This window comes from Alligator sinensis, unplaced genomic scaffold, assembly GCF_000455745.1.
Source record: "Alligator sinensis unplaced genomic scaffold, ASM45574v1 scaffold145_2, whole genome shotgun sequence".
NCBI lineage: Eukaryota > Metazoa > Chordata > Crocodylia > Alligatoridae > Alligator > Alligator sinensis.
In genome coordinates, this window is record NW_005841954.1 from 3247568 (window position 1) to 3257612 (window position 10045).

At 45.6% G+C, this 10045-nt stretch overlaps 1 protein-coding gene across 7 annotated transcripts in view; it reads right to left on the reverse strand.

Annotated features, from left to right (window-relative positions):
- ASCC3 (activating signal cointegrator 1 complex subunit 3) overlaps positions 1–8731 on the reverse strand; it is a 567052-nt gene extending 558321 nt beyond the window's left edge. For 5 of the 7 annotated variants that reach the window (XR_003093256.1, XM_006020463.3, XM_025200060.1 and 2 more), the window contains exon 1: positions 8121–8731. The gene's annotated coding sequence lies outside the window, so the exon portion shown is untranslated. Of the gene's footprint in view, positions 1–6080; positions 6101–7930; positions 8035–8120 lie in introns of those variants that run through there. The other 2 variants (XM_025200058.1, XM_025200059.1) reach the window with 2 other exon arrangements.
- Positions 8732–10045: the final 1314 nt, after the last annotated feature.

The window sequence follows — 10045 nt, forward strand, 5'->3', positions numbered from 1 at the left end:
CTCTTTCTCAGGGTCCCACAGTTGCTTACAGTTGTGAAGGTGAACTTCAGGGTTATTTCTGGGTTTTTCCACTCCAGCTACCCATCTAAAGCAAAATGCATGCAAAGTTCAGGAAGCAAGAGGGAGCATAATTCCATAGCCTACTAGTTATAGAAGTCCTCTGGCAAAAGGAGTCCAAGTTTCCAGTTCCTTCTGCCAGGATTATTTATGCATTTTGCATTAGACAGTCACTGGAGAACCTAGACTCCATGTCTCCTATCTCCTGGACATGTTCTCTTGACACTAGAATACTGAAAGAGAAATGGTGACTTCCCCTCTTCCCTTAGGCTGAATGTATGTTGTTGACATCAATTACTAGTAGAGTTCAGTCCTCACTTGAGGGACTGGGGACTTAGAATACAACCACTTTTCAGCACAGACTCAGATTGCAATAGACTTAGTTGGTAGTCAGATGCACTAGGTGGCCAATCTAGATTCCTAGTGTGCATCCGCAGTAGCCTAAGCCTAGGCACCAAAGATCTTTTCAAGACAAAACAGATGCCTTTGCATTTTTGAGGCTGGCGAACAGGAATGATTATTAGGAAGGCTTGTTGCGACTTAAGCAGCTAAAGTATGCCCAAGTCACATTTAGATACAAATAAGTCTGATCAAGATTTGGCTCATGGACATCTGGTTCTAAATCCAAGGCCCCGTCGTCTCATTTTATAGCTCACATACTGAACAGCACCTTTGTTACACAGCATGTCAGCCAATTAGTAAAATGGTAGCTTCCCCTTTCATTATTTTGTATTATATTTAAGACAATTTAAAATTAGCACCGATTCTCTTCTTTGTATTGAGAGGAAGTGCAGCTTTCCTTTAAACATAACTGTGTGCGCAAACTGGAATCAAATCCACCAGCTGCTGCCCACTCTTCCTGGGCAGCCTGCCTACATTAGTGGTAATATGTGTATGAGGAAACAAGACACCTATGCAATTTTCCTTAGTAAAGGGTATACATTTAATCAAAGGCACTGAATATGGGGCACTTAAGGCTATTCTAGGAATTAGGGAAAATCTAAGAGTTACTGTTATTGGCTGAAACCCTGAAAAAAGAGGAAATTATTTCTTTATGATCTGAAAGAGCTAAAGTAAGAACTTTTGAATTACAAAATACTTGAAGTGGGTTAGTTTCTAGAAGTGCACTGATAATCCCTTATGACATATGTACAACCTCTTCCTGTAATATCTATCAGAAGGTATATTTTGTATTGTTAAGGAATGATTGCACAGAAGTAAAAATATTCCTGTTTCAAAAGTTAAAGGTCTTCCAAGATATATTTAATGCTACGCCACACGTAAGGTTAAAAAAAAAAAAGCCCAGATTTATAGACCTAGGTTAGATCGCCTCATAAACACAGTCCAAACAAGAAATTGAGTTTTCTTCTATTTGCTCCTACAGAGTCAACACAATTGACAGTAAGTTGAACACTCTCTTTCTTCTGCATACTGTACCAGTAGGTTAGTTTGGGCTATAGATTCTTTAATATTGGCAGTAGGCCATTTCCTGTTTTATGCACTATCTCAGTTCTTCAATTCTGTAAAAAGAATGAGGGTTTTTTCTCCCAGGCTACCAAATCTTTGAATATTCTACTTTCTTTTGTTGCTAAGTCCCCAAGTTCTTTTTTACATGCATCAGCACCTTGACTAAGACTAGGAAGAGAAGAGATTCAAGGCTTTTCTGTACAGTTTCTTAATATGCCTAGGAAAGGGCAAAAGGACGCTGCAAATATGATTTGTTCCTTTCAATTCTAGTGCTTTAAGGACATTGTGCTCAGCTGCTACAACACAGAAATCAGAATTTATTTTTAGGAAATAGCAATACAGAGCTACCTAGATCACCAGTTGAATAATTTTCACTATTGATATTTGGGGGAAAACTTGTTGACATTAACATGGTGTTTCTCCCTCTATTTTAAGAAGAGAAAAGGATTTATCTGAGTGCTCAACAGGATGGAAAATATGCATCTGAAGCACTTTTGTGTAGCCCCATGTAAACAAGAATATCTCAGCATCATGAAATCTAATTTATCAGCACAACACTCTCTGAAGAAATGATATAAAAACTTTATTTTACTATTGAAGAACTGAGGCAAAAAAGAATAACTAGTTTACTCAAGATGACAGGCTAATGCCCTAAACACTAGACCATGATTTCTCTCTGCAGTCTGGGTATTAGCCTTGGGACACGGAAATTTAATTCCAGACTCTACCTCAAAATTCCTGTGTGATCTTGAGAAAGCCATTTTGGGCTAGGTCCATAAAAAGATTTGGGCATAATAATGCCCATTTTTATGTGCCTGGCCCCAGAGTGCAGTTCAGACTCCTGAGTGAAGCAATTTAACTCTCTATGTGCTGAGAGAAAGTAGAGGGTGTTTTGGAAAGTAATGGCAATATGGATATACAGGTTTCCCTCACTTTATGCTGTACATTTGTTCCTGGAAAATGGCACATAACTCGAATTTGCATAAAGGGAACCCACTTTACAATGTAACAAATAGGGATATGTTCCAAGACCTTGACTGTACTGACCCCCAGACCCACTTCTACCACTTTTACAAGACACAGGGTACATCATAAGGGGGATGGCAACTACAGAAACACATGTTGCAGACAACAAGGCAGGAGCACAGATCCACACAAGAGACTATACTTTGGTTTGGGTCACTCCCACAATGCACCGCACAAAGTAGCTGACTGCAGGCTTCCAACACACCGATCGCATAAGGGTGAATTTACCTCACATATAATGAATTTTTGGTATAAAAAGGGTCATCACATAACTGCAAATTCACACAAAGCGAATCCGCATAAAGTGAGGGGAACCTGTACAGTAAAAACATTCTGCATGCAGTGAGTAAGACACTACACAGAAGTGGAGAACACCAATGGTAGCAGTGTCGAACACACCCATCATTTACAGCTATGCAAAAAGTGATGAGGTCCAGCAGAATCACAGAAAATTACAGTTGGAAGTGACCTCAGGAGGTCATCTTGTCCAACCCCCTGCTCAAAGCAGGACCATCCCCAACTAGATCATTCCAGCCAGGGCTTTGTCAAGCCAGGCCTTAAAAACCTCCAAGGATAGAGATTCCACCACCTTTCTAGGTAACTTGTTCCGGTGCTTCACCACCCTCCCAGTGAGAGAGTTTTTCCTAATATTCAGCTTAAACCTCTCGTGCTGCAACTGGAGACTGTTGCTCCTTGTTCTGTCATCCATCACCAAGGAGAACTGTCTAGCCCTAGTAAATGGTGAATGTACATAAAAAGGATGCGATCCACTGAACAAAGTACCTCCAGCAACAAGCCACAGAGTGCTGATGAAGAAGCAATGTTTAACACCAGGGGTAGGCAAAGACAGCCTGAAGGCTGGATTTGGCCCACTAAAGGATTCTGTCTGGCCCACCCACCCAAGCCAGGCATGGGAGGCAGCCTGGGCCATGGCACGTGAGGCCGGTTCTGCTGCCCCCAGGCATGCAGCAGGGCTGTAGTAATGCAGTGGCCAGACTATTTTGTGACAGCCCCAGTGGCAGCAGCTTCTTCTGGCAGCAGCAGTACCTGCCCCACTGCCCAGGCACCCTAACCCATCCACCCCGTACCAGCCAACAGGGGCAGGACCCACACTGTCAAGGCTATGGGCAGACCCGCAGGTGGGCAGGAAGCAGTGTCTGGGAGTGAGACGGGTGGGAGGGACCTGAGAGACTCCAGGATCTTGGGGCAGTGACACCATAGGGTCAGGCCTGAGGCCATGCTGCAATCCTCCACACACCCCTGCAACAGACACAGGTTCTGCGGGCAGGGGAGTCCCGGCCCCAGTCCTGTGCTATCCCAGGGCTAGGAAAGCCCAGCCACCCCCCGGGGATGCATTTTTCCTACTTCCCTCACCCTGACCAAACTGCTTTTAGCCCTCCAACTCCCCTAGCCCCAAGATGCCCCCCAAACCCACCAACCACCCTTAAAGACCCGCTAGCCCCTTCTGATCCCACACACCCCAATTTAGATTGCATTCCCAATGCAACTCCATGCACCAGGAAACGTGTGTACAAGCAGAACCAGAGCCACATGATCACAGATGGGGTCCTGGGAATGTCTGCACATGCCCTAAGCCAGTCTGATCCTTTGTTGCAAAGGAATTCAACACAAAACAAAACAAAAATACCTAGTTTATGGATCCAAGTAAGTATTCATATAAGATAATCTTTACAGGTCTAGGCAGCATGTTGATGTTCATAGCCATATAAAATGAAAGAAATGTGGATGCCCAGGTAATTACTGACAAAAAAAATTGGGCACCTATTCCATTACACAGCACCTGCACACAAGTCCTGAGAACTGACTATTTGGAATCTAACTAAATCCTGAATCAAAGTGCCGATTTTAAATACATAATGCCTATTGTGAATCTAGACAGAAGCTTCACAAGAAGCTTTTGCACCTTGGGCAGCAGTAACAGCTGCCAATCTTACGCAACCCCCCAAGTCAGTCACCTCTAATTATACTAAGGGGGGTTAGCCTTTACTGTCTCTGCTTCTCATTTCAGACTCCACCCAGCTAGTTCATTCCAAACAATCTGATATAACTCATTATAGGTCTTACGTTAAATTGTTCTGTAATGAGATAAATAACTCTGAAGTAAAGGGTGTTTATTTTTTCTTTACCCTAACTTTAAATGGGTAATTTGGTTTTCTGTAAGAATGTGTTGGCTAACAAGTATCTAATAGGAACCTCAAATAATGCTACCAAAAGCAATTTATCAGGAGAATATCTAAGCTATTATTTAGAGTAATGAGGCTTTCCAGCATTTTTTCTAAAACACATTCCCATTTACTCCTCAAACAATATTAGGAGCTACAATTAATCAAGTATTTAACTATAGCCAAAACAGAGTAGTCTCTTAGTATGACACCTGCAATTTCAGGTTTTCTTGGTAGCATTTGAATAGTTAACTTTGTTCTGCCATATTACAAACAGATTCCACATATCCCAAAACCTAACATTTGCCTTCACATTTGGCACGTAAGCTTTAGTTCTCTAGAATTTACTAGCCAAATCATATTAAGGAATTCATTTATCAGTTAATATACAGCCTCTTCTATTCAATACTATTAATACCACTTTGCAGTTGCAATATTCTACTGTTCCCATTGCCAAGAAATGTTGGGGTTTTTTTTACTGTTTTCATTACAGACAAGTCCTACTGGATTTTTCTTCCCATATTATATTGCCACATTTCAAATTTAGACAGTGTTCAGTAGTTCTCTAACAAAGTGTCATTATTACTTTAGGAACGTTTTACTACACACACATTTATGGCATGTTACTTGGGAACAAAATAGCTTGAAATAAGTTGCTGAAAACAACTGGGCTGCTGTAAGCAACTAACACCTCCCTCAAATGCAAGTCAGAACATACTGCTACATAGCCTCCTCTCTGCACGGTATATGAGCATCAACAAAAGAGTCAATACTACCCTGAATTAACTTTTTTACCTTGTATTGTTGGCACTACAACTATCTAGCATGAAGTATTACAGGACATAAAAACCATGCAGCTCTGGCTAATTTCCCCCCCACCCCCCAAAAAAGTCCAAAGAAAAGTACCAGACATGTTTAACTTCAATTTAAAGAGCAACCTTGCAAAAACATTAATAAAGCAAGGGCTAGACTTGTTTTTAAAGAAAAGCTAAAAAACCCACTGAAGCTGACACTCACTAAGGAAAGTTTTCTGTTTGCTTGTGCAAATAAGATTTGTCTGGCATGTTTTTAGTTGTCCTGTATTTTATGGCATTTTGTTTACCAAAATTCAGGTATTTTATTAGCTGCAGGGAGTTTAACTAAAATACCAAGACCTTCACTCTTCTGAAAGCAACCAGCAGTTTCACAATAAGCCTTAAAAATAAAAGTATTTATGGCAGAGAGATTGCTATGGAGTAGAATCTATCTTCTATGTCCTAAAACCAATTTCTTACTAGTTTAAAAAGCATGCATAGTTGCCAATTATTGTAAATGCACCAACAGGATATGGAGTTGCCTCATATTTACTTTCCCATTTTTCTATGGATGTCTGCTGCAGCATGAGGAGTCCGTTTCTTTCCTGTGTGCAAGCCAAAATATTTTCAATAGAAACAAGCAGCATCACTTGATTTCTGGCTTGAAAGACAATTCCATGACTTTTATTACCACTGTGCTACAACATATGCAGTTGACAGTTACTCAATCAATTCATACACAGTGCAAGAGGTAACTAAAGAAGGTAAGTTAAAAAAAGAAATAGAGCATAGAAATCATAAACCTCTGTTGAGTCATTCCAACCCTTTAAGAAAACTAATCAGTTTTGTTCCCTATCCAATATTTTAGTTTATTGATGCTTGCCATTGCTAATGCACAGTGCAACAGACTTCTACTACTAGCTGAAAACTGGATGTAGTTTCTTCTTATTACCACTTCTCCCTAAAATAGCAAGGATGAAGTCTGGTCATACCTATAGAGACAAGTAAGTGATAATCGTCCTAATTTCTAACAACGTGGCTAGTATGTTAAGAACCAGAAACTAAACACTTATTCCCTATAACTAAGTCACTAAGACTACAAAGCTAAATCAAAATTCAAAACTGAGAAGATAAAGGTGAAACAAGACGCATTTCAGTTTCATGGTTCCTTATCTTTTGATGTACACATGGCTGACTCAGTTCAACAGACATATAACTTAGTCTAAAATAAAGTAGATTGCTTACTTTGTAAGGTGCAAATCTACCCTAAGTAGATTTACACACACACACACTTTTTGCCCCTATAGGTTTAATGTTTGTTTGCATGTCTCCACCAGCACTGCCCCTCCCTCCCCTGCCCCCTTGTCCTTTGTGCTGTAGCTCCCCTCCCCTCACACCCAGCTTTCTGCAGGTCCTTTCCCGGAATCCAACGATGTGAGCTTCAGCTCATGCTACAAAGACAGACTAGACTTGAATTTCCACTTTACAGGTTAACCAATCTACCCTGCCTTTGATTCAGGGTACAACTCCTCAAGTTTTAGTGTTGATGACGCCTAGAAAACCCTGGGGGCCAACAAGGCTCAGCAAAAGGTTCTCCACAGGGTCTGGCACTTACGATAGCACCAGAGCAGAAGAAACACTGCACAGGGGTCAGACCAATAGTCCGTCTAGCCTGGGATCCCATCTCCAACCAGTGTTGCCAAGTGTATGGTAATTATATCTGTACGATAACTTCCACCCTTGTATGACAGGTCAGTCACCTTGCTGGGGTCACCTGACCCCCAGTTATGTTTCCTGTTTGGTGCAGAGGGCTGGGTCCGATTATCTTCAGAGGTCTCTTCCGGCCTTACAAGCTAGGTACGATGAATAACAGTAAAAGTGCTCAAAATGTATGATAATTTTTGAGGCAGCTCACTCATGCAGCACTCTCTGTGAGCCTTAACTGACTTTTAGGTTTGCTGTCAGCACTTTATGACTGCTTGCCTCAAAATGAAGAAACGCTTCAACCTGGATGAGCCCAGTTCTCACTAACTTACTGGCGAGTGACAGGGAGCAAGACAAAGTAATAAGAAAAAGACTTAATCGCACACTCATTTGCCTGTTGTTTCAGTCAGTCTACGATAATTTTTTCAGCAAGTACGATCATGTTGGGCTTCCCAGATAAGAATCTCACATATAAGACCTGGCAACGCTGCCTCGTGCAGCAGCAGAAGTGGGAGCTGTAGGACAGCGTCGAGCCAGGGCTCTCTGGAGAGGCCTGGCCCCATTTCCATGGGTGCTGCACCCCGGCCCGCAGGCGGGTGGACCAGCAGAGGGAAATTTGGCAGCAAGACAGCACTGGCCATTAATACCCTCCCAAATCCCCAAGCCCCGCGCCGCAGGTTCAGGGCTCGGCCACGTCACCTGTGCAGCCTGGGGCCAGGCCAGGCCCGTCCGCTCAGCAGCTGCACGAGCCGCGGCCGAGAGAGAGGCATGGCTGCCGCTGGCCGGTTACCGCCCCCCCGGCCTCCCCCACACAACAGCCTCCCCGCGGCGAGATTCAGCCTCAACGCCACCGCCTCCCGACCCCCGCCCAGGAGAGCCGGCCACGCACCTGGCTTCCGGCTGCCGCGAACAGCCCGGCGCGGGGCGGCGCGACAGTTGCCGTAAAGCGCGGAAGCGCAGGGGGAGTTGGGGCACGGGGAACGTGCGGGTCCGTGTGGCGCTGCCCGCGCCACTCTTGCCCCGCCCCCTCCGAGAGCGCAGGGCGGCGTGTCTCGGACGTGTCCCGGCGTCAGAGCAGCGGGGACCTCTTGGGCGCTGGACCCTCACTGTGAGCCCTGACACAATTCACGAGAGAACGCCCGGAGTCCACGTCCCTGTGCCGGCCCACGGCGGGGACCCTGCTCCCCACAGCCCCTGCCACCTCAAGCGGTGTCCCCCGCCCCAGTCGTTTGATCTAGGAGTCATTATAACTCAAGGGGGAAAGAGAGGTTGTTTTCTCCTGATGTTTCCTCACCTCGGTGGTTCTGTCCTTTTTTTTTTTTTGGATTCCGGTCACCCATCAAGAAAATGCCAGCTCTGAGCTTTCGTTTACTTTTTTGAGCCCAGAAAAATAGGAGAGCAGCTCTTCTGTTGCAACGAACTCGGGAAAGCCAGGGTCCGAATGGCTTGGGTGTGGTGCAGGCCTTGGGGGTTTTTCCTCTGCGACAACCTGCGTGATCTCTCAGGTGTGTATTAACAAACTTTATATAGAAGCTGGGTGCTGTGGTCCCTCTCTTTTAACCTGTGGCAGGGGGGGGGGGGGGGGGGGGGGTCAAGATTGTGCGGGGTTGATCAGAGGTTTACAACGAGTACAGATTACAGATTTGTCTGGCAGGGTATAGATAGGGATGATCCTACTCTCCACCTCTTACAGGCTCTGTCCAGGCTGATGTTGGCCCTTGTCCCATTCATACTGTGCTATCCTCTCCACCCCAGAAATACCACATCACCCTCAGGGAGTGCAGGGTGATGAGCCCCTCCGGCCTCGAGCCAGCACTGCAACAGGGCCCTGGAGCCCAGGCAAGCCTGGGAGAAGGGTGCCCGGATCACCTGCAGCTAGGGGAAGCTGCTGGGACCTGGTGCTGCCAAGGGAGAGGCTGAGGTGGGTGAGGCAAGTGCCAGACTGCAGCATCCCTTTTCCTCTTGCTCCCCCTTGGGACCAGTGAGCTAGAAATTGACCTGCCTGTGGGGAAATGACAAGAAAGGAATGTTTTAGAAGTTCCTTGACCAACGAACAAGGCCTGGAGCTGGACTCTTGGTTTTGCCCTTCCTGCTACCTTTTTTCCCAGTGACCTGAGGCCAACTGGGCTCTGTGAGGAAATGGGAATAAAAATGCCCTGTAGGTGCCATGTACTGGGCATGCTCCAGTATCATCAGTGCCCTCCTGGGTCAGCCCCATGGGCCACAGAACCCAGGGACCCATCCCCACGGTGGGTGGTAGGAGGTACTTTGGAGAGAGAGTCTATGAACAGGAGTTTCTGCAGTGACCCATCTCCATTATATACTCCCTGGCATGCACCAGTGCTGGTTTGGGCTGGCAAAACACAGCCCTGTCTGCTCTGTTGGAAGCTCTCCAGAGCCCTGCCCTCCATGACTGCCCAGTCCCTTTTGCCCCAAGTTCTACTCTCTGCCTCTGCCACCTCCCACAGCAGCAAGTTCCCAGTGTTAACACCATAACAGATAAAAAAGCACTTCTTCTGGTTTATCCTCAGAGGGCCCCTGGGTCTTGTGGTCTGAGACTAAGGGAATGACTGTTTCCCTCTTACTGTATTTTCACGCATATAGCCCACACACGGATATAACCCACACCCATGCGTAACCTGCGGAAAATTGCATTTTTGCAAAATTTTCCGTGCATACCGCGCACCCTTGTATTCCCCGCACCCCCGGGTGAGGAGGAGACGCAGCCCCCCAGCCTGCCCGCGCCGCTGCCCTGCACCCCAGCCCCCATGGCAGCGGCAGCGCAGCCCAGCCCACCCACGCTGCCGCCCCCTG